Source organism: Trichosurus vulpecula, chromosome 3 (genome assembly GCF_011100635.1).
Source record: "Trichosurus vulpecula isolate mTriVul1 chromosome 3, mTriVul1.pri, whole genome shotgun sequence".
NCBI classification, from domain to species: Eukaryota; Metazoa; Chordata; class Mammalia; order Diprotodontia; family Phalangeridae; genus Trichosurus; species Trichosurus vulpecula.
Window position 1 is genome coordinate 394,992,923 of NC_050575.1, and position 27,673 is coordinate 395,020,595.

Here is a 27,673-nt window from a genome sequence, read left to right on the forward strand (position 1 = left end):
GTGAAAGTGGCAGAAGGACATAAAAGAATAGAAGTTCAGGCTAGACATCTGTATTGTTAATGTATTTTTGCTTAATGGGAAGATCTTTCATGTCCATTAATAGGCCCATGTGACCTGCTTAAGTCGCATGGAAGCTTGAGTCACATGAACCTGGGTCATGAAGGTTGTGATGCCCTCTGACCCTAAAGAAGGGTATATATACTCAGAGGTTAGCATTTTGCTTTGGGACTCACTCAGGGGAAGAGTGTTCATGTGATGTAGCCAGATGAGACTCTGGGTAGCTGTTAAGGAGACCCCTGGCTTTGAAAAACCCAGATGACGGTGCTTTTCTCTCTGGTAACTATGTATATATTGCTTTTGGTCAGACAGTTGGAAGCCCTGTCTGTTGGTCTTTGCTGTTTGCATTTGCTCTGTTTATATAATTTCTGCTTGAAATTTCTATTTGTATTTTCTCTGAAGTTCAGGGTGCTGACTTTTCCCTTGAACTAAGTGAATGATATATATGTTTGATTAAGTAAGATTGTTGACCCCTTTGAAGTTGCTTTGCTTTAGAAAAGCAGATCAAAGAATCCGTGCTAGCAGCCCTCCTGTGTGCTGGTGTTATTGGTCTTACAACCCCACAGCAGTTGCAAGTAACATTGTTGTTACAACATCCCCCCTCCCCAAGAAGTACACAGAGCCCATTACTAACATAAAGTCCAAAGTCAGGTTGTTGTGTTGTTGTGTTTATCCTTTGTTTTCGAAGAGGACGATCACATCAAGGAAATGACAACATGACTTATAGTTGACTTTGATTTGAGTGAGGGAGGGCAAGGTCACCAGCCTCACTTTCTCCTCCAGAGCCATCTGGGTCCAGCGACCCAGATATTCATCAGGATGACTGGAGATGACCCAGGATGCAATGGAAGACCCTGGCCCTTTTAGACTAAGGCCTTTTCCTGTATTCACTTAGAGTGAGGTGATGCCCATTCAGTGAATAGGCCTCTTTAAGAAGTGAGTCAAGGGATGGCCCCTTTAATTAGAAAAAAAGAAAAAAAAATCAAACTGGGAGGAGAAGACCCTCAGGGTTGCTACTCAAAAGAGAAATAGTTACCATTAACATTCACTGTAAGCCAGCTCCACTTAATGGCCAAAGTCAAGAATAGGCTAGATGAATGAGCAAACAAAAAAAGAAGGAACCATAAAGAACTGCTATAATGACAGGTAATCTCAGGATACAAATTCAGAAGACAAAAATGACTTAAAAACATCTACAAGAAAAGCCTCAAAGAAAAGTATGAAGTGGACACAAGGATCGTTAGAAGTATTAAAGAAAGTGTTTTGTAAAAAAGAAGAAATTCCTTTCTATTTATTTTGTATATATTTTACATTTACTTATATGTGTTTATGTTGTTTTCCTTAATAAAACAAACTCCTTTAGAGCAGGAACTGTTTCATTTTTTATCTTGTTTTTCTATTACCTTACACCATTCCTGGTGATAGGAGATATTTACTAAATTCCTATTGATTAATTTTAACAGTGTGTTTAGCTATTGATGGGCATCTACTTTCCCATTTCTGTTCACAACAAAAAACATGGCGTGAATATTTAGGGACCTTTCTTCTTATCAGTGACCTCCTTGGCCTATATGCCAAGTGAGAGGATCAAAGGATAACTTTTTCAGTAATTTTTTTCACGTAATTGTGAACTATTTTCCAGAATGGCTATACAAATTCATAGTTCCACAAAGAGTATAGTAGTTGGCTTCTCTTCCCACAATCCTTCCACAACTTATATTTTCAGTCTTTCATCATCTTTGACATTTTGATTGGTACAATGTTCTACTTCAGAGTTGTTTTAATGTTAGGTTATCTTATCAATTTGAAATATTTTTTAATATTCTTATTGATAAGTTACACTTCTTTCGGAAGCTATTCAAATCCATTAACTATTTGTCTATTGGGAAACCATTTGGTTAGAGAGATAGATAAATGGATGGTCAGAAAGAAAAAGAGGGAGAGAGATACATACACACACACATATTAATTCCTTCTAGATTTTGGGTATCAGATATATGTAAGAGATGTTTATTACCAAGCTCATTGTCCCAATCTGGGTTTTAATATTATTAGAGCTATTTTAATTTTATGTAATCAAAACTACCTATTTTTGCCTTTTGTAATTTCTTCTCTCCTTTGTCTGGTTATCAGTCTTTCCACTAACCACAGTTGTGAAAGGTACAACCTTACAGTCTCCTCTAATAGGTTTTTTTTGACCCTTTCTACTTGGAGTACTAATCCATTTTGGAACATATTGGGGCATATGGTTCCAAAGTTTTCTTCCAAACTATTTCTAGTTTCCCCAGAAGCTTTTGGTGAATAGGGATTCCTCCTCTTGAATAATTTTTGTTCTAAGTTCATTTGGATCTTGGTCTTACTTATTTAGTATGTTTGACACATCTAGGGAAGAGGGAAGGAATAGGCATCTCTATAGCACCTACTATGTACTAGGTACAGTGCTAAGGGCTTTACAAATATTATCTCATCTGACCCTCACAACAACCCTGGGAGGTATCATTATGGCCATTCCACAGCTGAGGAAATGGAGGGAGACCAAGGTCAAGGGTCTTGTCCAGGGTCACCTAACTGGTAAGTATCTGAGGATGGATTTAAAGTCAGGCCCAGCATTCTATTCAGTGTGCCACCTAACCTACTTTTACATATATGTTTTTTTCTAAGACCTAATAGTTTTGATAATTATTGCTAATTTTGGATCCGGTTCTGCCAAGTCCCTTAAATTCCTACATTTTCATTATTCTCCTGGAAATTCTTGAATCAACAGACATGTTTTTGGGCAAAAAGAGGATGAAACCAGATTTAAAGATGTTGAGCTTTGAGTTGCTGGTTTGGATCTCCGAGTGATGTTGTCTAGGAGACAGAAACACAGTCTGGAGCTCAGCAGAGAAGTTTAGGCTAGAGATATAGATGTGAGAATCATCTGCATGGAGATCAAAGCTGTTGTGGGAGTTGATGAGATCACCAAGGGAAAAAGGCACATCCAGAGAAAACTACTAAGGGCAGAGCCTCGAGAATATTGCTGTTGTTCAATGGTTTCAGTCATATCTAATTCTTTATCACCTCCTTTGGGGTTTTCTTGGCAGAGATATTGGAATGGTTTGTCATTTCCTTCTCCAGGTCATTTTACATATGAGGAAACTGAGGCAAACAGGGTTAAGTGACTTGCCCAGGGTCACACAGCTAGTAAGTGTCTGAGACAGGATTTGAACTCAGGAAGGTGACTCTTCAGGCCCTGCATTCTAACCACTGCCCCACCTAGCTGCTCTTGAGAGCATGGCAAAACATCTGAGTTAAGAGTGACAGAAGAAGAAAGATGATTCTTAAAGGAAAAGAGAAGCAGGAGAAAACCAAGGCAGGAGAAAGGTACATAGAAAGGAGTGCTTACCAATGTGCTGACATGAAGTCAAGTAGAATGAAGAATGGGCAGAGACCAGTAATCGTGGTCTATGTATTAACAACAAAATGACAACCGCCAGCATCTGCAAGGCACTTTAAGGATTGCAAAGCAATTGTATATGTTACCTTGTTTGCTCCCCACAATCAGTGCCATTATCAGTCTAGCTTTAGAAGGGAGGAAATGGAGCATGAGAGAGGTTAAATGACTTGTGTCAGACTACTAGTGAGTCTGAGGTGGGATTCAAACCCAGGTCTTTCTGGATCCAAGTCCTACACTCTGGACACTGAGCCACCTGGATGCCTTCATTGGCAACTTTGAAATAATAGTTTCAGCAGAGAAGTGGTCATTGAAGCCAGAGGGCTTGAGGAATAAATGGGTCTTCAGGATGTGGATCAATCATAGATGACTCTTTCCAGGAGGAGTCTCAACTGAATAAACATTTATGAAGCACCTGCTGAGAGCAAGGCATGGTTTGGCACAATAGCTGCGGGGACCTAGGAGAGTGAAAAAGTTACACAACAAACTCATAAAATAGGGCTTCTTCAAGTAATAAGAGTTAAGAGCGAGATTAGGGATAAGCCTAGAAGATATAGCTGGCATGGGAGGGTGCTCAAATCCTCCTTTAGTTCTTTCATTTCTGTTTTCTGGTTACTTCATTATGGCTCATTACAGACACTCCAACAGGGAAAATTCAAGTTATGGAGCCATCTTCAAGTGCGGTAGGTGATGAACATTAACAATAATAGAGGCTTGGTGTAGTAGTGCATGTCTGTAACCCATGCTATTAGGGAAAGTTGAGGCAGGTGATCTTTTGAGTTCAGGAGTTCTTAGGAGAGAAAGCCGATAGTGTGTCTGCATTTAGTCCAGCACCAATACGGTGACCCTCCACCTATGTCTCTACCCACACAGCGTGGGGCCGCCTAAGGAGGGGCAAACCAGCTTTGATCAGAAACGAAGCAGGTTAAAGTTTCCATGCCAATCAGTAGTGTAAATAATCCTGTTGTTGAGGTTTAAGGGTGCTGGGACCTGGAAATAGCAATAGGCAGGTCCTGCCCAAATGAATTTGACTCAAGCCTTCTTTTAGCCACAGAAAAACAAGGTTTATTTAAAATCCACTATATTGGCCAGACTCTTAAGGAATCTCGGCATTGGCTAGACTCTTATGGAATCTGAGCATTTATAATGCTGATGCAAGCCAGCCAGATTGAATCTGAGCACTTTCATGGAGACAAGATGGATCTTATATACAGAAAGACTGTGGAAAGGATCTAGGGTTGGCCAAGTAGGGTAGGGTGGCTGGAGGAGGGGTCTAGGGAGGATCTTGTTGGAAGTGGCCAGTAGGCTGGGGTGGCTAGAGGTTGGAGACCAGGAGCCAAGGGAACAGGATTTAGATAGGATCAAGGGTGGGAAGTGGTGGGATGTGATCCAGAGGTAACAGACATTGAAGGCCTGGGCTAGGTTAAGAGTAACTAAGATTTGGGTGTCGTGATAATGAAAGGCTAGTTGAGAAGATTATAGCCTCAGGCAAAAGCCGGATCAAGTGGGGAAATTCAAAGAGAATTCAAGGGGGTTTCCAGAACCTCTAACCTGTCACCATGAGTGGCCACTGTACTTCAAGTCTGAGAAAGATAGGGAGACCCAATATCTAATAACTAATAACAAAAATAATGATAACAACAACACATTGTGATACATATAGTATCAAAGTTAACAAAGCACTTTTCTCATTTGCTCTTCATAACAGCCCTGCAAGGTATACGCTACTATTGTCCCCATTTTACAGACAGGAAACTGAAGTTGAAGGGTTATGTTGCTACTCCTACCTCAGACAGTTTTTAAGTAAAGTGAGATTTAGGCCTACAAGTCCAACACTATCCATTATCATCATAGCGCCACTATTGATAATAGCTCACATATTTATATATTGCAAATAACTTCCCTCATGGGCAAGAAGACTATGCTTAAGGCAGATAGGTGATGACCCCACAGAATACATCTAGAACTTCTGGCCCCCCTACCTATGACAGTAATGTTGCTAGCAGCTGTTGTGGGGGTGAAAGACCAACAACGAAAGCACACAGAAGGGCTGCTAGCACAAGTTCTTTGATCTGCTTTTCTAAGGAAAGCAACTATAAGGGGTTTACAATCTCACTTTAATCAAACATACATATATATCATTTACTTATTCAGGGAAAAAAGTCATCACCCTGAACTTCAGAGCAAATACAAACAGAAACTACAAACAGATCAATAGACCGGCTTTGTGTGATCAAGACATCACATGCATAGTTACCAAAAAGAAAAGCACCAAGCCGGGGGGCCTCTTGACAATGGCTACCCAGAGTCTTGCCTAGTCAAATAACACTACACTCTTCCAGTGAGTGGAGAGCCCCAAAACAAAACGCCAACCACAGATCGTATATACCCTTCTCAGGGTCAGAGGGCATGACAACTATGCAACTCAAACCTAGGTGAACTAGGCTTTCTTGTTTCTTAAGCAGGTCAAAGACTCTTGATTCAATCAAAGAAAGGAAAGACAACAAAAAGTCCACTTTGCTTGCCATTACATTTGAAAGTCAAGACTCATCAGAGGTACTTGATTACATCAGCATTCCAAAGGAGAAAACAGTTAAAAATTCCCACCCTAATTACCATAACACTGCCTTTAATCTAAATAATACTAGAACAGATGAGTGGTTACTTAGGGTAGATTCTAAGTTGAACAAATGAATCCAATTCAAGTTATTACCTCAAAAGAATTTCACTTTTTAAAATCTATCTATACAGCCAGCCATTCGTCTATTTATCTGACTTGGGTTTATTTGGATCGTATATCTTAAGCATTATTGAAGTCTCACATTATTTAGGGTTTGTAACCTCTGATCACAGCTGAGCTCTCGAACTTGGGCTACTTGGCAAACCATTTTAAAGAAGAGTCCTTAGATCAATGAATATGTATTAGGTGCTCCCCATATACCCAATATTAAGCATACCACTTGTTACCAAAAAGAAATCAATAGTTAATCTACTGAGTGTATTGCTATACAAAGATTGGGAGATACCACGTGTCTTATTGTAAAACTCCTTGTAACACTCCTCCAAGTGGCCCTGATTACCTGGACAAATCTTGTTTGTATGACAAACCTTGTTCCAACAACCTGCAACCTTGGTTGCATACCTTCACTGTTTAGAATTGTTTGTTTCCCTACCTGAGATTAATTCTGAACTGTGGTTCTGCCTTGGAAATTGTTGTTTCTGGTACCTATTCTATGTAATACAGCTCAATCTGGCCCCACAGTTCCTGACACCATTAAGCCTATTTTATTGCCTGAGGATGCCATATGAAACTGATTTACCTGGAATTTCCCATAGTTTTTTTTTTTCCTTCTTTGTTACATACTTCCAATTCCTGATGCTTTTCTTGACCTAGTAAATAAATCTCCGTTGCCAGACTAAAGCCATAATCCTTCGTTGTCATGGCTTCTCAAAGATTTCCCCCACCATTCTATATTGGGTCACGTTGAGTTGTCCAGCTTGGAGATGAAGGCAGCAGAAGATGGCAGACCAAACCACCACATGTAGACACTCTTTATTAGTCTAAAGGAGCAATATTACAATATTAGTTACCTCAGGGATGTGTGAGTTTTTCAGACATTCCACTTGAACCTAAATGACATTTGTGGAATGGGTGAAATGCCCCAATTTAAAAAAAAATAAATAAAAAAGAACAGCTTAGCAATGAGCTAAATTTCAGTTGGGCAAGATTACTTACACAATTCTAGCAACACTCTCCTGAATGTCTCTCAGCTAATTAGGAATCTTAAAAAATACTAAAAATGTTCATACAAGTCCTGAAGCAGAATGTGCTCAAGATGGAAGATTTCTGAGTCAGTGAAACATAAGAAACATAAGAAAGTGAATTAAACTATGGAATCTTCTTTTCCCCAGTTGTTAACCCCTTCATCAAAGCCCAAGGTAGGCAGCCACATATTAAAAGGAGTGGGAGAGAGTGGGATGCTATTCAGAATGCTTGGGGTCTTTAGGAAAGAAAACTCAGAGTGAGTTTTTTTATAAGTTATTTTAAAGGAAGAAAACATGATACCAATGAAAGCAATTTGATCAGCTGAGAAAAAAAATTACTTTGCTTTGATGTATCTTATGATATTTTATTATAAAAACACTACAAGAATATGTATTCAGGATGTTTGCTGCACAAATAAACTCTTAATGTTTTGACTGTTTGTGTAACATGTATACAGGTAACATACATGTGGGTTATCTAAATAAGTACATCTGGTTCAAGGATGGCATGGATACATAGGATCTGACTCCCCTACACTAGCCATTCCTTCCTCTTTTCCCCATTTTTGTCCCTTAGTGAGCCAATTCAACTCTATTTTGTCCTCCTCTCTTGAATGTCTGGCCCACTTATGATATCACCAATTTTGCCTTGGATCTCTCCCACTGTTTGTCATCTTCACTCCTACATGTGTGCTGCTGAATGAAAGTGGATAAAATAGTGCCTACTGTTCTAACTGGGTTCACTACAACTGGGTCCACTGCAAATTTAGTTATTGAATCTTTTCAGACACATTTGACTATTTGTGACCCCATTTGGGGGTTTTCTTGGCTAGGATACTAATGTGGTTTGCCATTTCCTTCTCCAGCTCATTTTATAGGTGAGGAAACTGAAGCAAAGAGGGTAAAGTGACTTGCCCAGGGTCACGTGGCTAGGAAGTGTCTGAGGCTGGATTTGAACTCATGAAGGCAAATCTTCTGATTCCAAGCCCAGTGCTCTGTCCATACAAATTCATACAACTTCAAATGAGCCCTCACTGCTGCAAGGCAATCCTGCTATGCTTCCTTTGTCAGCTCTCTATCTTATTCACTACAACATCTCTTCCAGAACTTTTCATCCCTATCCCTTTTCATATCTCCCATGGCTGCCTCCCCTTCCATTCTTTCACCTGAGAACCTCACCTCATCATTTACAGAAATAATTGAGGCCATTTGCTATGACCCCTCCTTCTCCCCTAGTCTTCTCCCAACACTCAGTTGCTTCTGCCACTCTCTCCCTCTTCACACCTGTCTCACATAACTCTGGAGGCTGGTACTGTTATTATCTCCATTTTATGGTTGAAGAAAGTGAGCAGATAAAAATTAGTGACTTGCCCAAGGTCACATAGCTCTTCCTGACTTCAAGCCTAGCACTCTATCCACTGTGCCACCTAACTGCCTCAAATGAGCCCTCAATTCTGAAACTCATTCATATTAAAATGTAAATGACTGCTTTATGATGGAGATAGGAACAACAGGGAGAGAGAGAGTGTGTGTTAGTTCTTAGTTGAGTTAACCTTTGTGATATTCCTGCACATTTATCCAAATATGGTACATGATACCTGTAACCATTGAATGAAACAGTAAGGGTCCAAACAAATCTTGACAGACCAGAACCCTGGATTGAATTTAAGAATATATAATCTATTAGGGATAATTATAAAACCTTGCTCTTTGGTTCAAAAAACAATCAACTTCTGAATCACCTCATTTGAAAACAAAACAAAATGACAACAACCTAGAGGGTTTTAGTGGATTGACAGCTTAACTGGAATCAACAGTGCAATATGGCAGCCAAGACAATGGATACAGTAATGGACCACATTAAGTGAGATATACCATCCAGGACTGGGGAAATGATACTCCTACCATATTGTGCCTTGGAATTTAATATTGTGCCTTGGAATCTCATTTAAGAAAGGTCATTGATCATTGAGGAGCAAATCCTGCTATTCTATACCTCCTCAACATTGATAATCAAATCTATCCACTTCTCTCAACTCATACTTCAACGACGCTTATCCTCCTTACTGCTTACCTGGACTACTATAATAGCCTCCTACTCGCTCATCCCAAATCCGGTCTCTCCCCTCTCCAATATATCCTTCACGCAGCTGCCAAAGTAACATTCCTAAAGTGCAGATCTGACCATGTCATTCCTTGAGGCTTAATTCAAAGGCCACATCCTGCAAAAGGCCTTTCCTGACACTCCCCAGTATTAGTTTTCTCCATGCTATGCATTTGCCTTATACATCCTCTCTATTTACTTGTATATAAACATATTGTTTACTTACTGAAGAATGTAAACTCCCTGAGGAACTCTGCCTTCAAGCTTCCATTTTAATGAGAGATAGGAGGCAGGGGAAGCTGAAAAGTGGGAGATAGCTGAATAAATACATAGCAGCATGGTTTAGAAATGACTGGGAAGTAGCATGGTGAGTCACCTACTAGAATCCAGATTGAGTTCTGGGGTGAGGAGTGAGATGACTGGAATGCAAGGAGCATGGTTTGGAAGTGGCCAGAAAGTGGTATGATGGCTTGGTTTCAGGCAAAATAAGCATAATCTTCAGACTTCCCAAGATTCGCAAGATTAATGCACAGATCAAAGGTTATTGAGCTAGAGTGTTGAGATGGGAGCTATATCACACAGTTTTTTTTTTCCACTTTTTTTTGGGGGGGGATACAGTATGCTGCTCTTAAGCTATGTTCTGCTACTTTCAAGGCACTCCATGAACCCTTATAATGACAAATTTTAGGGAATGAACCATACATGGTACTTTGAGGGTCCAGGGGATCACTTAAGGGATTTAATCCAATGATAAGAAACAACAGAGAGAAAGTAGAGCTGTTCAATTTGATTTTTTTCCCAACAAAGTTCACTGACTTCCTGAAGTCTGTCCATGGATCCCTGCCCTAAATTAAAATACAAACTCCTCCATTTGACTTTTGAAGGCCTTTACAATTTGATCTTGACTTATCTCTCCTACCTTATATGTCATGCCCTTTCCTTCACTTTATTATCCACAAATGACCTTCTCTGGGTTCCTCACACACACATTCCATCTCCAGTCTCTGTCTCAAACCTTTATACTGGCTGTCTCCTATACCTGAAATTCACCTCCCTTCTCTGCTTCTTTACAGAACCCCTCACTTCCTGCTACATGCTGCTGAAGCACTACCTTCTACATGAAGCCTTTCCTTTTTCACATCCTACCCCATATTTAACTACCTTGTGCTTATTTTATATGTAAATATCTGCTGTTCATTCTTCTGTATGCATCTATTGTCTCCCCCAATAGAGTATAAACTTCTTGAGAGCAGCAATTATTTCATTTTCAGTCTTCAAATCCTTAGCTCCTAATACAGCACCTTGCACACAGTAGGTGCTGAATGCTTGCTGGTGGATAGTTCCTCTATGCTCTGCCTTAGTAAGGATACATGTGGAGTGTTGCATTTAGTTGTGACCATACCCGTTTAAGAAGGACATAATAAGCTAGAGAGTCTCCAAAGGGGGGTAACCAGGACAGTGAAGGCCTTTCAGTTCATATCATATGAGGATCACTTGAAGGAATTGGGAATGTTGAACCTACAGAAGACAAGATTCAGAGGCAGTTGATAACAACAGATAGCCATCTTCAAGAATGTGACAGACTGTCAGGTGGAGGGATTAGACTTGTTCTATTTGGCTCTAAAGGAAAGAATCAGGAATAGTGAGCAGAAGTCACCAAAAAAAAATTTTAAGCTTGACGTCAGGAAAATTTTTCTAACAATTAGAGCTGTCCAAAATGGAATGGACTGCCTGGAGAGGTGTGGTATTCCTCCTTAGAGGTTTCCAAGTGGAAGATAGATAACCATCTGTCTGATATGTCACAGTGGAGATTTGTTGCAGGTAGGATTGGATGCTCTCTGAAGATCCTTCTACTTTTCAAATTCTGTAACTCTGTGATTCTGAAATAATCCAGAGAGAAGAAAAGGGCCTCTCTGTCCTCCTCTCACACATTCCTCAGCAGTAGAGCTGCTTCTACTCTTTGCTTTTGAATTTTCCATCCTTATCCTCCTTTCCCCTCTTATTCATCTTTTTTTTTTTTAGATATCATCCTTTCATATTCAACTCACCACACCCTTTGCCCTCTGTCTATACATATGTATATTCCTTTCAACTACTCTAATACTGAGAAAGGTATCATGAGTTACAAATATCATCTTTCCATGTAGGAAAGTAAACAGAACAGTTCAACTTTACTAAGTCCCTTATGATTTCTCTTTCCTGTTTACCTTTCCATGCTTCTCTTGATTTTTATATTTGAAAGTCAAATTTTCTATTCAGCTCTGGCTTTTTCATCAAGAATGCTTGAAAGTCTTCTATTTCATTGAAAATCCATATTTTGCCCTGAAGTACTATAGTCAGTTTTGCTGGTTAGGTGATTCTTGGTTTTAATCTTAGCTCCTTTGACCTCAGGAACATCATATTCCAAACCCTTCTATCCCTTAATGTAGAAGCTGCTAGATCTTGTGTTATCCCTCTTACTCCTCTGGTGGGAAGGACCCAGTGCCAGGTGATCTGGCCATTTTCTTGCCAGTTGTTCACCTGTATCAGCAGAGATCAAATAATCAACTTGGCCTTCATTTTCTAATTGACATTTTGGTAATACTATCTTGTTTTTTCTCTTCTATATTTCTTCTTACCTACTTCCTAAAGCTGACCCAAATCCCTTCAGAAGACGTTAGAGTAAGGGTGGAATAGAGATTAGGAGACAATGCATATATAGAAGGGACCTGAAGAGATCTTTGCTGGGTCACACACTGAAGGACATGCTTTAAAGAAAGATGGGCCAAGATACTGAAGGTATTATATTTGCCAGAAAATCTCCAAGGTCTTTGTTCCCAGACTAAATATTTGCATACTGTGTCTTGAATGAAAAGTTTTAATTTCTGATGATAATGATTTTCTCACTGATGACTTAATTTGGTCTTTTTCTTTAAAATGCATTTATCCAAGGCAAGCTGAAGTCTGGAGAAATGTGTCTAACCTCATAAAGGCCTATGCTTTCAGTGTAATAGTCTTAATGTGGGAATAACGCAGTAAAGTTTGTTGTGTTAAAGTAAAATCAATAGCTATAGAGAGAAAATTAGCAAAGGAAAATGCTGATTTTCTTTTTCTTTTTTTTTTTCCGGCACTTAAGTCACACATGAGCTTGGTACTCTAGAACTCATTATGTTGTAAAAGTCCCTAGGTCTCCATTCTAATGGGTTCCAGGTTTCCTGACTATGAAGACAAGACTAACAGACTTACTAAATCCCTTATTTATTTATCCCCAAGGCAAGGCAGTTCTCTTTCTTCTCCACCACTGGTTTCCATTCCATTTTCACTGCCCCTTCTTAGAGTTCTTTTGCTGCCCATCATTAATCATTCAAGCTACAGCTGGGTGGGTTCAGAACAAAACCATCAGAAGAACTGAAAAATGAAATATTTACCTGCACCACTGGAAAAAAAAACCTATCCACCTTCTTCTTTCAAAGCAATCACATACTTATTTTATTTTATTCACTCTCCCGATAGAAGACAGGATATATATTTTTTCACTCCCTGTTAATATATTATTTTTTGACTATCTATCCTCATTTGTAATGAGGTGTAATATATAGAGCTCAGTTAGTTACCATGGAGACACTGGTCCTCCGTTTCTTATCACAGAGCGACACTATCGTCTAGTGTCAGCCGAGGAAGGATGACAAAGGCCTCCCCAAGAGCCTAGCTCTGCAATTACTGAGCAATCAAGCGCCTCTTTTAATAGAGCACATCCAGGTATATGTGGACCCTCGCTCAACACAGCCTGTCTTCTCCCCTTCGTTTTCAAACTTGGATTGCTTGGTACTCTTGCCCACCACAGATACCTCCATCTATTGGATCAGCTGTTTATTCAGGATTTCAGTGTTATTCCTTAGTTTCTGTTTGGCTCAAAAAATAAAAGCATATCCTTGCATATTTACTTCAGAGTCTGTTATACTTTGTACCTTGAACAACATTTATTGTTTTCTTCCAGGAGCAGGAAGTGGTATATCTACCGTCTTTCTTGTGCTCCTTAATCTGCTATTAATATATTTTCACTTAACTATAGTATTGGGGGACAACATGGATAAAGAAAACCATAGCCAATCCCTAAATTCCATTTTATCTCATAATTTCACATTAAATTATCTATGTGTGCGTACCCAAGCACCTTTTCCAAAAGTTACTAACAAGAAATAAAAATGACCTAACTTTCATAGTTACAGTTCATGGGGTGGGAAGGTGGTGGTTCTTAATCAGGCAAGGGATAGAGAAGATCACAGGAGAGAAAACAGACAATTTTGACTATACAACATTAAAAAGCTTTGGAGAAACAAAATCAATGCAGTCAGGTTAAGAAGGAAAACTGTCAATGGAGGGGGGAGATGTAATTTTTGCATCAAATGTCTCTGATGAAAGTCTGATGTCCAAGATTTATAGGGAACCAATACAAATATAAAGGGACCAGGAGACATTCTCCAATAAATAAATGTCCAAAAGATATGGACAAATAGTTTTCAAAAGAATTGCAAATTACCAACAACCATATGAAAGATTACCCCAAATTATGAATAATTGTCAGGGACAAAGATGGAAATAGTCATCATTGGAAAGACTGTAGGAAGACTGGAACACTAATATAACGTAGGTAGGGCTATGAATTGGTTCAGCCATTCTTAAAAACTATTAGGAAATATGAGAGAAAAATCACTAATCTATGAAGAAAATACTCTCTACCCTTTTGGCCTGTCCCTCTCATTGGTTGATTCCTCCCAGAACCTCTATTTCTGGTAGTAAAAAACTAAGCAAAATAGGTTTAAAGAATGGCTAAACAAATTGTGCTGTGCAAATACATCGAGGTCCTAGTTAGTGGGATTAGTGGGAGTAATAAATCCCCTGAAGTGGTCACATGTATTCATATTTGCACTATTTGAAGTTATAATTATAGCTTATTCCCCTAGATTAGGTCTTAAAGATAGTTTATATAATTATGTAAAATAGGGTAATTGGTTCCAGCCCAGTGGAAATGTATAGTGTGAATTCAGATAATGCGACCACTTCAGGGGAATCCATTATTCACACCAATCAGGACCTAGTTATATAATGAAATATTTGTGTGACATAAAAAAAGAGGAATTTGGAGAAATTTGGGGGAAATTTGTTGGAAACTAGCACTGACTCAATCAGGTTTGGTGGTTCAGGCTTGGGATTGAAACCAAATGAGATGACTAAAGATGGTTAACAAAAGAGAATTTATTTAGCTATAACATGAAAAGGATCCTTATTAGTGCAAATAATAAATACCCCTAAAGTGGTGGCATTATTTGAATTTGCACTGCATATTTCTATTGGGCTGGAACCAATTACCATATATTGTATAATTATTACTTCAAGTAATATGAATTTGAATACATGCAATGTCTTCAAAGGATTCATTGTCAGCACTAATTAAGACCTACCTGTATTCAGCAAGGACATGACATTGATTTAGTTGGGTTCAATTTCCCTGCCTCTGTATTTTCCATGGTGGCTTATTGGTGTGGAGCCCGAATTCTGTACTTAAGCCACCAGGAAATCATGTCAATGATTCAGTCCTTAGCCCCCTGGACCAATTAAGTCTTAAAGATAGTTTCAATTCTTTTAAAGGTTTAACTCCAGCCCCAAAGCCCATGGGTATGGGACTCCCTCCTCACTGGTGGAAATCAATGCTCCTTTCTTGTGTGAGGGGGAAGGACAGAGCTGGTGAGACCAGGAGAGAGCTTTAGTCTACTCAGTCTCATCGGTCTTCTCCAATTGTCTCCAAGTCCCTGAGTCTCTTTGGACTTTGGATGCTTCTGGAGGCTTCTGGAGAGTAGATGGAAGACGTCAACCTCACTTCAACTTGTTAAAGGAAAAGGCTTTGGAAAGACTCGAGAGGAGCCATCACGTTCCTACCTCCAGCTTATCACATTAGAGACTTCAGAGACTTTCCCCTTGGGTGAGATCTCTCTCTCTCTCTCTCTCTCTCTCTCTCTCAGCTGAGCTGAGTTACCTTCCTTGATGGGAGAGCTCCTTCATTCTGTATTATCTGGCATTTATTTTCATTTATGTATATACATACATATGTGTGTATATATACATACATATATATACACACACACACCACTTCTCTGATGTCTGTTTTGTGTTTTTTTAATAATTGCTATTTCGTGTTCATTGTGCTACTGGTATATGAAGAGAAAGGGGTCAAGCCCTGGATATAGAACTTAGAATTCTCCTTCCCCGGCCCCTTCCCCAATATTGAAACAGTGATTAGAAGTTTGCTTGAACCTGAGACTCATATCTTCTAGACTAATACTTAAAGGAGCAGATAGATAAAATTCTAGCCCAGTACCCCCTATGTCTGAGGAAAGCAAAGTGGCCACATCTGGCCCCAACTTCCTGCTTCCACTCCTGGCAGGAATTAAAGTCTCCCTTGGAGAAGGGGGCTGGGGGCGGGGTGTGGAGAAGTGACTAGAGATGTCTATTCTAAGCCTTCCTTTTAGCCACACAATGACACTACCTCCCCCCCACACACCCCTTCACCCTCCACATGCCACATGTGGGAGACAGCCCTTCAACTGGTGGAGACTAGGCACAAAGGAAAACACTAGCCTAGCCATTGTGGGACAGGATCAATCAAGCTGGAAACAGGAAAAACTAGCCAGGGCTGGGTGGAGACCCACATAGAAATTGTCCCTGCTTTAATTTGTATGAAATGATGCGGAATGAAATGAACAGATCCAGGACAATGAGCTGAAGAAATAAACCTCTCCTTGAAGAGGTGAGAGATTCTAGGTATGGAATGCCATAGGCACTGGCAGACGTGGTGGTCACTGGGTGCACTGGTTTAATTCACCTGTTTTTTGTTGTTGTTACAGAGAAGTCTCTCTGGGTGGGGTGCTGGGGGGCGGAAGCAGGGGGGATGGCTGGAAATGACTGTGATGGAAGACAGCCACCAATATAAGGGGTTTTTTTAGATTAAAATACCCTGCCTAGTGTTTCTTTTAATTTTTAAGATTATTACTCATCTGCTAATGGTGGTGATAAGAATAAGGAGCAAAATGACTCCATATGTCAGGCCTAAAGGAATCCGAGGGACTGAATCAATCTGAAAACTAATCACTGGGACTGCTTTGATTGGGTTACCTTTTCCTGGACAGCACACAAAGAGTTAACAACTTCCAAACCCACAGTGAAGTTTTGGTGGGGAAAAGTTGATGCTTCTTGGGGTAACCTGAATCTAACAGCAGGTTCTGTAGTTAATGGGTAGAAAAAAATGTTCATGCCTGTCAGGCCAACCTTAATGTTGCCAGATTCCAGTTGTCTAAACTAGGCAGCTTGGTGACTCAGTGGATAGAGCACTGGACCTGGAGTCGGAAAGACCTGAGCTCAGATCTTGCCTTAGTTGTGTGACTCATCAAGGCAAATCACTTAATCACTGCCTGCCTCAGTTTCCCCAGAGATGTTATCAGGATCAAAATGAAATAATATTTGTAAAACTCTTAGCACAGTACCTGGTACATAAGCAGACACTTAACGCTTGTTTCCTTCCTTCCTTCCTTCCCAAAAATAGGACAAGGAGTAAATCAGTTAAGTTACATTGTAGAGCATCCCTCCCTTCTTTGATTGGATCTAACAGTATGTGAGAGTGTCTTATAGTCCCACCCCTATGCTACATATTCTTAGTCAATACATCAACCTCCCAGGGTTGTTATAAGGATGAAATTGAGCATTTCAAATCTTAAAGTGCCTTATAAATATAAGTAATTATTATTATTATTATTATTATTATTATAAGAAATATACATGCACCTAATCCCTGCAGTTGGTTGGTTGTTGTCCTTTGTTCTCAAAGAGGAACAAAATGACACCACTATGCTTGAGTCAAGTTTCAACGTGTCTGACTGTGGCTGATCAGACCAATACGAGCTCAGAATGTTCTACCACAGGTTGGGCACAAATAGTCCATGCAAATATTTGGGGTGAATACTCCAAACTTGCATATCCTGAGTTTCCTTTGAGCTGTTTCAATTCTGCTTTGCTCATAGAGCACAGTACCTTCTCTGATGTGGGCACACCACGCTGAGCAGTCCCGTGCCAACGTCTCCCATATCATACAATCAATTCCAAAGTTCTTGAGAGAGACCTTGAGAGTGTCCTTGTATTGCTTCTTTTGACCGCCATGTGAACACTTGCCCTGTGTGAGTTCTCTATAAAATAGTCTTTTTGTCAAGCGGACATTTTGCATTCGATCACCATGGCCAGCCCATCAGAGTTGCGCTCTCTGGAGGAGAGTTTGAATGCTTGGCAGTTTACTTCAGTTAAGGACCTCAGTGTCTGGTACCTTATCCTACCAGGTGATCTTCAGAATCTTCCTAAGACAATTCAGTGATTCAGTTTCCTGGCATGGCACTGGTAGACCGTCCAGGTTTCGCAGGCATACAACAATGAGGTCAGCACCATGGCTCCACAGACCTTCAGTTTGGTAATCAGTCTAATACCTCTTCTCTCCCATACTTTCCTACGGAGTCTCCCAAACACTGAGCTAGCTCTGGCAAACCTCATTATCAAGGTGTATATCCCTGGAAAGTATATCACCAAGGTAAGTGAACTTATCCACAGCATTTAAAACTTCTCCATATGCTGTAACTAATGGTTCCATGGATGGATGGTGTGCTTGTGGCTGATGGAGCACCTGTGTTTTCTTGGTGTTAATTGTTGGGCCAAAATTAGCACAAGCAGCAGAGAACTGATCCATACTTCATTGCATCTCAGCTTCAGAGGCTACATTGAGTACACCACCATGTGCAGACAGAAAATCATGCACCAACACACCCTCCACTTTGTTCTTGGCTTGTAGCCTTTTCAAGTTGAAGAATTTACCTTCAGCGTGGTAGCTGACCTTAATGCCATGTTCATCCTCGTTGAAAGCATTTGACAACATGGCTGAGAACATCATGCTAAAAAGCATGACAGCAAACACACAGCCTTGTTTCACTCCATTGATTACTGGGAAGGAACGAGAACATTGTCCATTATCTAGAACCCGGGCAAGTGTGCCATCATGAAATTGACATACAATGCTGACGAACTTCTCCAGGCAAGATTCTTGCCAGTGTCCTCCTTAATAGGCTGATCCTTCACTTGGAAGATGGTCATCTACCTGAGAGCCAGTGTGGCTTCAGAAAGGGCCGAGGAACAGCTGATAGAGTGTTTGCTGCCCAACAACATCAGGAGAAATGCCAGGAGCAGAACAAAGGTCTGTATACGTTTGTAGATCTGACCAAGGCCTTTGCTACTGTTAGTCATGGGGGCTTATGTTAAAATCCCTGTAGTAACATATAATGAATAGAGATGTGACAGTGAAGCTAAGGGGGTGTGGGTTCTAATCCTGCCTCTGACATAGAACTGTCTCAGTGTGACCATGGGCAAGCCACTTAACCTTTTAATACTTGAGACAACTTTCTAAGACTACTGATCGAAGAGAAGATGCTAACCTGAATGGGTAGAAAGAGTTTCTCAACAGGAACTTCCTAAAACAATGAAATCTAGTTCAGTCCCTATCCCCATATTCCTGCCACCATATTAGGTACGTACTTCTAGTGGATACAAAAGGCAGGCATACACACACATGTATATTGTATGTATGTATACACATGTATGTGTGTGTGTGTGTGTGTGTGTGTGTGTGTGTGTGTGTGTGTGTAAAATCATCCCTACCCTCAGGGAACTTATAATCTAGTTGGGTTGACAAGATTTACTTACATTTTTAAATAAAAGTTCAAATCACAGTGTAGATCAGAATATAGTTGCTTTGGGAAGTCAGTTATATTACAGAAAACAAATCCCAGGGAAAGTCAGGGAGGAAAATAGATATAGTAAGTGGCAGACTTCTTTAGGAAAGATTTTTGAAACAGGTGAATCTTGAGGTGGGCTTTGAAAGATGGGTAGGACTCTCTGACCCAGCAATACCACTCCTAGGGCTGTATCCCAAGGATGTCACAAAAATGGGGAAAGGACCTACATGTACAAAAATATTTATAGCAGCTCGTTTTGTGGTGGCAAAGAATTGGAAATTGAGGGGATGCCCATCATTGGGGAATGACTGAACAAGTTGTGATATATGAATATAATGAAATACTATTGTGCTATAAGAAATGATGAGCAGGCAGACTTCAGAAAAATCTGGAAAGACTTACATGAACTGATGCTGAGTGAGGGGAGCAGAACCAGGAGAACATTGTACACAGTAACAGCCACAGTGTGTGATGACTAACTTTGATAGACTTGGCTCTCCTCAGCAATGCAAGGTTCTAAGACAACTCCAAAAGGCTCATAATGGAAAATGCCATCCACATCCAGAGAAAGAATTATGGAGTCTGAATGCAAATAGAAGCATACTATTTGCTCTCTCTTTTTTGTTTTGTTTTGTTTCTTCTTTCTCGTGGTTCATTCTATTGGTTGTAATTCTTCTTTACAACATGACTAATGTGAAAATATGTTTAATAGGAATATATATGTAGAGCCTGTATCAGATTGCATGTCGTCTTGGGGAGGGGGAAGGGGAGAGAGGGGGAGAAAATTTAAAACTCAAAAGCTTGTGGAACGGAATAGTGTAAACTAAAAATAAACAAATTTTTAAAAAAAGAAAGATGGGTAGGATAGATGGAAAAGGTACCTATTCCAGGCAAGGAGAATATCCCCAGCAGTAGGTGCAGAGTAAAGCTGGAAATGAGTGTGGTCTGTTTAGGGAATGTTGCGGTCACTGAGCTGATTGGAGCAGACCATTCTTGAATTCCAATGCAGTCTGAAGAGTGCAGGTGACTGAGTTAGCTTTCTATATTTGGACAATTGCCCGGTTCAACGGTCACGAAACTCTTCCCGACTCCCCCTTACTTAAAAATATGTGTATGTAATTGCATTCAAAAAAAGATTCATTAAAAAAAAATGAAAAGCAGAGGTGGCCTATTTTCTGCAGGTGGAGAACAAAGCTGGGTTGGGGGTGTGTGGACACATTTTGTGCTATATGGTCCCCATATGCCAGGAATGTCATTAATTAGATAGAAGTGAATGACTGGAGGCTTGCCAAATGCAGCTCATGAGATCAAGGGCTGTACACCCATATGTTTTCACCTTTCTTTTATGTCCTGGGTATTACTGGAGACTATATAGCAAACTTTGTCACATGTTCTTTGCCGAGTTCCCAGTTAAGTCAATAATATGTGTACATATGTGTGTTTAGGTCTTAAAGAGACCCTGGCTAATGACATTTTTGTTATCAGCAGATAAGAGGGCTTACAAATATATGGTAACTTTAATTTGGACGCTGGGAAAAAAGACACTTGAGTCAACAGCAGAAAGAACAAAAGAACCAACATCAAGGCATATGAGATGATCTGAAAACAAGACTGCAAAACCCTTTGGAGCTGAAGAACTGCGGACATTATGAGGTGACCGCAAAGAAATGGTCATCTGACCTCCAACTACCTGACAAATATACTGCCTAAATTCTAACAAAGACAGTTTATTTTTGAAGAGGATGCATTTTCCCACTTTTTCTTTTTTTATGTAGATTTCAGTCTTGGATGATGAAGGGGACAGAAATAAGCATTTATATAGCACCGACTGTATGCCAAATACTATGCTAAGCACTTTTTTTTACAGGTATTATCACATTTGATCTTCACAACAACCCTGAGAAGCTGGTACTATTTATTATCCCCATTTTACAGTTAAGGAAACTGAAGCAAAGTTTTAGTGACTTGCCCAGGGTCACAGAGCTAGCAAGTGTCTGAGCCTGGATTTGTATTCCAGTCTTCCTGACTCTAGACCCAGGGACTATCCATTGAGCTACCAGATGCCTCTGGTGACAAAAGCAAGGAGATATTAAAAAAAAAAACCACAACTAAGTACCTCCAAAAGCCAGAAATACCTTTTTTTTTTTTTTTGCCTATTCCATCCTCAACCAGACATGATTTATAAGAGGGGAGGAGGAGTGCAGAGAAGAGAAAAGGAGTCATTCTGATGTGGAAAACATTTCTTGGATCATTGGGGAAAAGCACTAAAGACCAAGATAATCCCATTCCCCTCAAATGTTAAAGTTGGTCTCTCTAGCCTTGAGGGACTTTATGTAAAAGATAAAATTTTAAAACCAGGAATAAATAAGTTTTATCTTCTGTTTTTCTTCCTTTCCCCTCCAAGATTCTATAAAGTGAACATGTCGCAAAGAGCTCTGCCCATATCATAATCACCCCATCAACTACTGGGGACTGGACAGTCTCTGAAATTGAGACCACGTGGACCAGTCCCAGAGTCAGACACTTCCTATTCTCCCGTCCGCTGGGACCACTTGCTGTCTCTGAAAGATGTCTGTGAGTCACAGTAATAACCTGTTAGGAGTCTTATATTTTTGAAAGGGTTTTCCATTTTACACCCTACTCTTGACTGTTAATGAGAACAGAGAGGGAGGTACTGGACATTATTTTCCCCACAATCTATTCAAGAGACAAGGCTGAGGATTCAATTCTGTTCACATTAGCAGTCATATTAGGTTCCTAATATGTGCCACACTCTGTGTGGGGCATGGGAGATATAAAGAAAAATTTTTAAAAAGCCCAAACAAACAAACAAACAAAAAAAGAAAACAGTCCCTCTATTCCTCAGTAGCATAAGAGATTGGGGAGTCTTTCTTCTCGGTTCAAGCTTCCATCAAGCCCCCCACCACCACCATTTTGTGGACCCAGTGACAAGCACCCCAGTTCCATCTGAACATCAGATTTACTTTTACAAAGGAATATTCATTTCAAAGATGTAGCAAGAATAAGCATACAAACAATTCTCCCCAATACCTGGGGCATAATCCACATTTATGTCCTCATTCCCTAGGTACTATTGGGTAATGTCAATAAACATAGGTGGGTGTTGAGCAGTTTGTGCCCAAGTTCCAGTCCCTCAGCCAGGACCCATACTTCTGATGCTTCTGCAACTCAATACCACCACAAGTCCTGACCTCCCTGCCCCAAGCTGTTACTGGAGCTAAAACATCAGTCTGGGGTTTAGGGTGGTTTAGAGCAGAGGTGTCTGGCTCAGGCTGCATACAGCCCACCTCACTCCCTAATAGGCAGAACCAGATTCAAATGTAATTGAGAAATATTTCATAACATATATTAAAAAAATAAAACATATATAATGTTCATATGAGGTTTTCTAAGTCTGCATGCTGGCCTACAGGAATCCTTATGTTCTTAGTGGTTCCTGATTCTTTTTGGGTTTGACACCAGTGGTCAAGAGTATTTTAGATAAACAACTAACCTCCAAGTATGGTGAGTCTCAGGCTTAAGCCCTAGTGTTGGGTAGGGGTTGGGAGAGAAAGACTGGGACCTAGAAATGAAGGGAAGAACTTGAGAATGCAGCCTAGTACTCTCGGCAAGGTCCGACAAAGGTATGAATTTTTGGCAAACTGCTGGAGAAGCCTCGCTGAACTACAATCTCTGTCCAGGAACATTAATAACAAAGCTTTGGCAAGAAGGGCCCTGTTAAATAGAATGCAGAAGAAGAACAAAATGGGAATGAATCTTGAAGCTTCCCTTGCTATCTGCATCCGACTAGATGGTAGGGGTTTCTGGTCCTTCCAGACAGAAATATCTCTGGGTAACAGGTGGAACTAGCCATTTCTGCAACTTAATTTCTGAAGAACAGTAAAGACGGCACTGTATATAGCCATGATGGCTATGGCCTTAAGGTCACTTGGAAAGTAAGGGGGATGAATTGACTTCCTGGGTGTTTGAGCTTAGGGAGGGGAGAAAGTTTCTAGTGCTAAGGTTTCCAAGTCAGGTGCCTGAGAGAGTTCATTTTCAGCACCTAGTCAACAAGAACACAACATTGTGAACCTCACCTCTCCTTCCTAAAGTCATGGTTTGCTTGGGATAGTGTGGTGCATATTTTGCTTATTTTTCAATACCTCTGACTTTCGTGTGCCCAAACCAAATGCTTTATTTGGTTGCTCTAGGTATGGCTCTGTTCCTTTTTCTGTAATCTAATACACGAAGGAGGCAACAAGTAGCAGTCAGGCAATAAACATTTTTAAGTACCTACTATGTGCTGGGCATTGTGCTAAGCTGTTAGCACTTGCTTCTTTCAGAGTGCCAAAAGGAGTTGTGCATTTCAATTTCTAGAGATGAAAGAGCCCCAATCTTTTCTTCAGTCTGACCTAGCTGGGGAAGACTTGAGGGGAAGATGTCTCTCTAACAAGTGGCCTACCTTGATTGAATTAAGTAGCATCCATTTCCAGATTTTCCAAAAAGACAAGAGAGGTCTTTGGCAGGGAGTTTTTTATGAGAGATGTGTAATTAACTAGTAATTAAGAATATTCTTCATTATTAAATAGTTATTAAGCTCTTCTGCTGTGGCTGCCATTGGGGCTATGCACCGCAGCCATGGCCATCCGATACCCCATGGCCGTGGGCACAAAGTTACCTAAAATGTTTCAAAGCTGCGACCCTGCTGCTGCCCTCGGTGCTTGACCAAATACCCCAAGTTTGTGAGGGACATGATTCGGGAAGTGTGTGGATTTGCCCCTTATGAGAGGCATGCCATGGAATTGTTAAAGGTCTCTAAGGATAAGAGAGCCCTTAAGTTCATCAAAAACAGGGTGGGAACTCACATCCGGGCCAAGAGGAAGAGAGAGAAGCTCAGCAACGTCCTAGCTGCCATGAGGAAAGTTGCTGCCAAGAAGGACTAAACTGGACCCTGTCAATCTTCCCCACTTACCCAATAAAGATTTGACAAATAATAAATAAATAAATAGTAATTAAGTTCTTAACCTGAGGCCCATCAACTTTTTTTGGTTTATTTTGATTTCAATATAAATGGTTTCCTTTTGGTAATCCTATGTGGTTTTTTTTTTGCAAATTTAAAAATATTCTGAAGCATCCACAGTTTTCACCAGACTGTTAAAGGGACCCATGACCCCACAAAGGTTAAGAACCTTGACCTTCACTAACCCCATCCCATTCTGTATCAGTAGGATAGAGTGTTGAATTGCAAGACTTGGGTTCAACTCCCACCTCAGACATTTACCACCTGTGTGACTCTGTGCACATCACTTAACCTCTCCGTGCCTCAGTTTCCTCATGTATAAAATGAGTGGGTTGAATTCCATGGCCTTTCCAGCTCCCTTCCACCTCCAAATCTATGATCCCAGGCATCCTCTACCACTCTCCCTTGGTCCTATGGTACAAAAGATGCTTTCTGTTTCTGTCTTTGCTTCCCACTGTAAATAGCAGAAATCCAACTTGATACAGAGCTGAAAAACTCAAGAGAAATCACTGTTGACACTTTGAGGAAGCCTGGAACACACCAGTCTGCGCTGCTCTCTAGCTCACTGTTCATTCCCCTTTGCCAGTTAGACCTTGGTAACAAGTAACAAGGGAAGTTGTAACCTGGGGCTCAGGATGGAAGCCGCTCTCTCCCTGTCCTGCCTTCTCCTTCCCGCTTCCCGCCCACCCCCCACCCCGCCCCTGCAAATGCTGTCTCTTTTCTGGACGCCAACCATCTGCCTGAGCTGATGACTGAAGGCTTTGCCTTAGGAAGCTGTCCCTTTTCAACAAGACAAATCAGCTCATGGTCCATGCTGACTTTGCTGACTTACATCCAGGCTTCTGCTCTTAATTCAGCAAGTACTTCTGTTTTATTTCTTAGGCCATTACAAGTCATTTCAAGAAGCCTTCTTTCAGTATAGGAAGTGAAAACAGATGTCTAGTCCCTTGGAAGTATCTAGCGGGAGACACGAGCTCCCAACCTCTTTTGGGGGCAAGGCTATTTGCAGTCAGTTGGAGGAAGAGCACTTGTGGGCAAATTACTAATCACCCTCTTTTGTGGGGTTATTGTTGTGCAAATGGACATCCCATTATGTATTAATCAATTGCTAATTTTCAAGGATTTACGTCTCCATAGCTGCATGTTTGCCTTGGACTCGTTTCTAGTGATTTCATCTAAAAAAGTTTGCAGTATAGTTTGTTTGCCTGGAAATAAAGCCGAGTTTTAAAGGGGATACACCGTTCAATAGAAGCATGTAAAATTCGTTCCAGGAGGCTCTTGGCTCTCTCTTTATCACCACTACAGAGCAGGTGCGAGGTGATAAGAAGCAGCTGATCCGATTAGGAGGAAGGGCAGTGTTTAGTGAACTGCATATGGATAAACAATATGCCAGGGAGACCTCTGTAAGGTATCTAGAAATGTCAATGGAAGACAGAGAATGGCAGCACAAGAATGCATCTCTGCATAGCGGGGGGAAATCCTTTCAGGTTAGCCAAGTGGGAGCAAAGTCACCTCCCCAATAAAGGCAAATCACTAGCATTGCCTGTCACCCAAGTTAATGAGGCACTGGTCAAGACATTTATTTTTATCTAGGTGCTTTTTAGGCAAAAGCGCATCTTGTTGGGGGATGGGGGAGGCGAGGAGAACTAGGGCCGGTCAATGCAGACAAGAGTCTAAACATTACCAAGTGGCCACATCTGTGCCTTGCCCACAGAATGGCAATGATAGTAATTACCTCAGTGACCACACAAACTCAATATCAAGCCCATGCTATCAGGAGAAATTCTCAGCTCAGTAAAAGTAGCCAAATCTATGAGCCTCACTTAATTCCAATTCATGAACAAGTCAAGACATCGCCTGTGATGCCATTGGTCTTCTTCAAAAAAAAAAAAATCGAAAATGTTTACATGGGGCAGCTAGGTGGCCCAGTGAGTAGAGCACCGGCCCTGGAGTCAGGAAGACCTGAGTTCAAATCTAGCCTAGGACATTTGACACACCAGCTGTATGACCTTGGACAAGTCACTTAACCCCAATTGCCCTGCCTTCCCCCCTCCAAAAAAAATGATTACTTAATGAAATAAGGATCCTTAATAATTCTAAAAATACAAGACATAATTATTCCTGAAAAGAGGATAAGAATAGATTTCTCTAGTGTGACATGGCACCACACAGATTTCTCTCAATTCCTTGCAGGAAAAGAAAAAGAAAGGAAAAGATTTTGGCCACTCCTGTGACTTCCAGAAGAAAAGCTTACTATTTCTGTTCAAATGCGGTCAAACTCTAAGTCAAGTGCCTTCTTTCTAGACTCCAAGCACCAAACGCCAAGGGTGAGGCAAAAGTTTGTCTACATTCCAAGCACTACCAGCAAAAGAGTCTGTTTTGTGTAGAAGGAGTGCCTACTTCCACTAAGGAACATAAAGCCACTCCCTCAATGTAGTCCATGTGACCCATTAAGCGACCACAAGTCTGAATCAAGGGGGAACCACCCTTACCCATATTAGAAAATTGTCCCTTTAATCAGTGACCCCCTGGAAAATACCTTTCCACTGACTGTTGGTGTGGAGGGAAGGAAGGGACACTCCCTACAATTCCAGTAGCTAGAAGGTTTCGGTTGACTGTGACACCGCAGGAACGGCTGACCTGAGGAAACCTCATAACTATAGCACAGGTGAATTTAGTTCTGCCTCTTACAACCTAGATTTTCTTGACCAGATCTTTGTTGTTGTCATCTACTGGCCTCCAGGTCACTCTCCTTTCTTTCTCAAGGACTCTAATATCTGATTCACGATGTCTTTCCAGTCACACTTCTGTTTGAAGGCTTGAGGATGTCAGTATCCAAGTTAATATCCCCTCAAACACCCTGCCCCCAGGTCCTCAATGTCCTTATATCCCATGACTTACTATTTCAGCCACTTAGCGGGATAGTCCCACCTGAGATCACACCATCATCGATAATGGTGTCACCTTCACGATTTTAATCCTGAAATTTCTTTTCCTTCCATCTCCCCGTCTGTTTCACTTCTCCCAAACCCTTTCATCTTTGCTGCATACTCTAATCCTTCTCTCCTTCTAGTTCCAGTTGAGGCATCCTACTGGAGCCTCACTCTCCTCCCTTCACAGACTTAATTAGTTAACTAATTCAATTACATGTGGTTCTCCATATGTGGTTCACTCCCCTTCTCTTTATTCTACCAGGGTTTCTCCAACTCCTGGAAGACCGTAGCAAGAGGAACATAAGATTTGGAGTCAGGTGCCGCCACAGTCAGCCCCACTCTCTTTAATCTTTATTCTCTCCCTATATACTGGCTTCCCAACCCCTTCCTACAAACATACAGATTTATCCCATCCTTTAAAAAAAAAAAACTTCATTTGATCTTGCCATCCCCTAAAAACTACCATTTACTATCTCTCCTTTACCCTGCCAAACTCCTTGAAGCATCAGCCACCTTCAATGCATGCCTTTACTTCCTCACTACCTGTTCATTTCCCAGCCC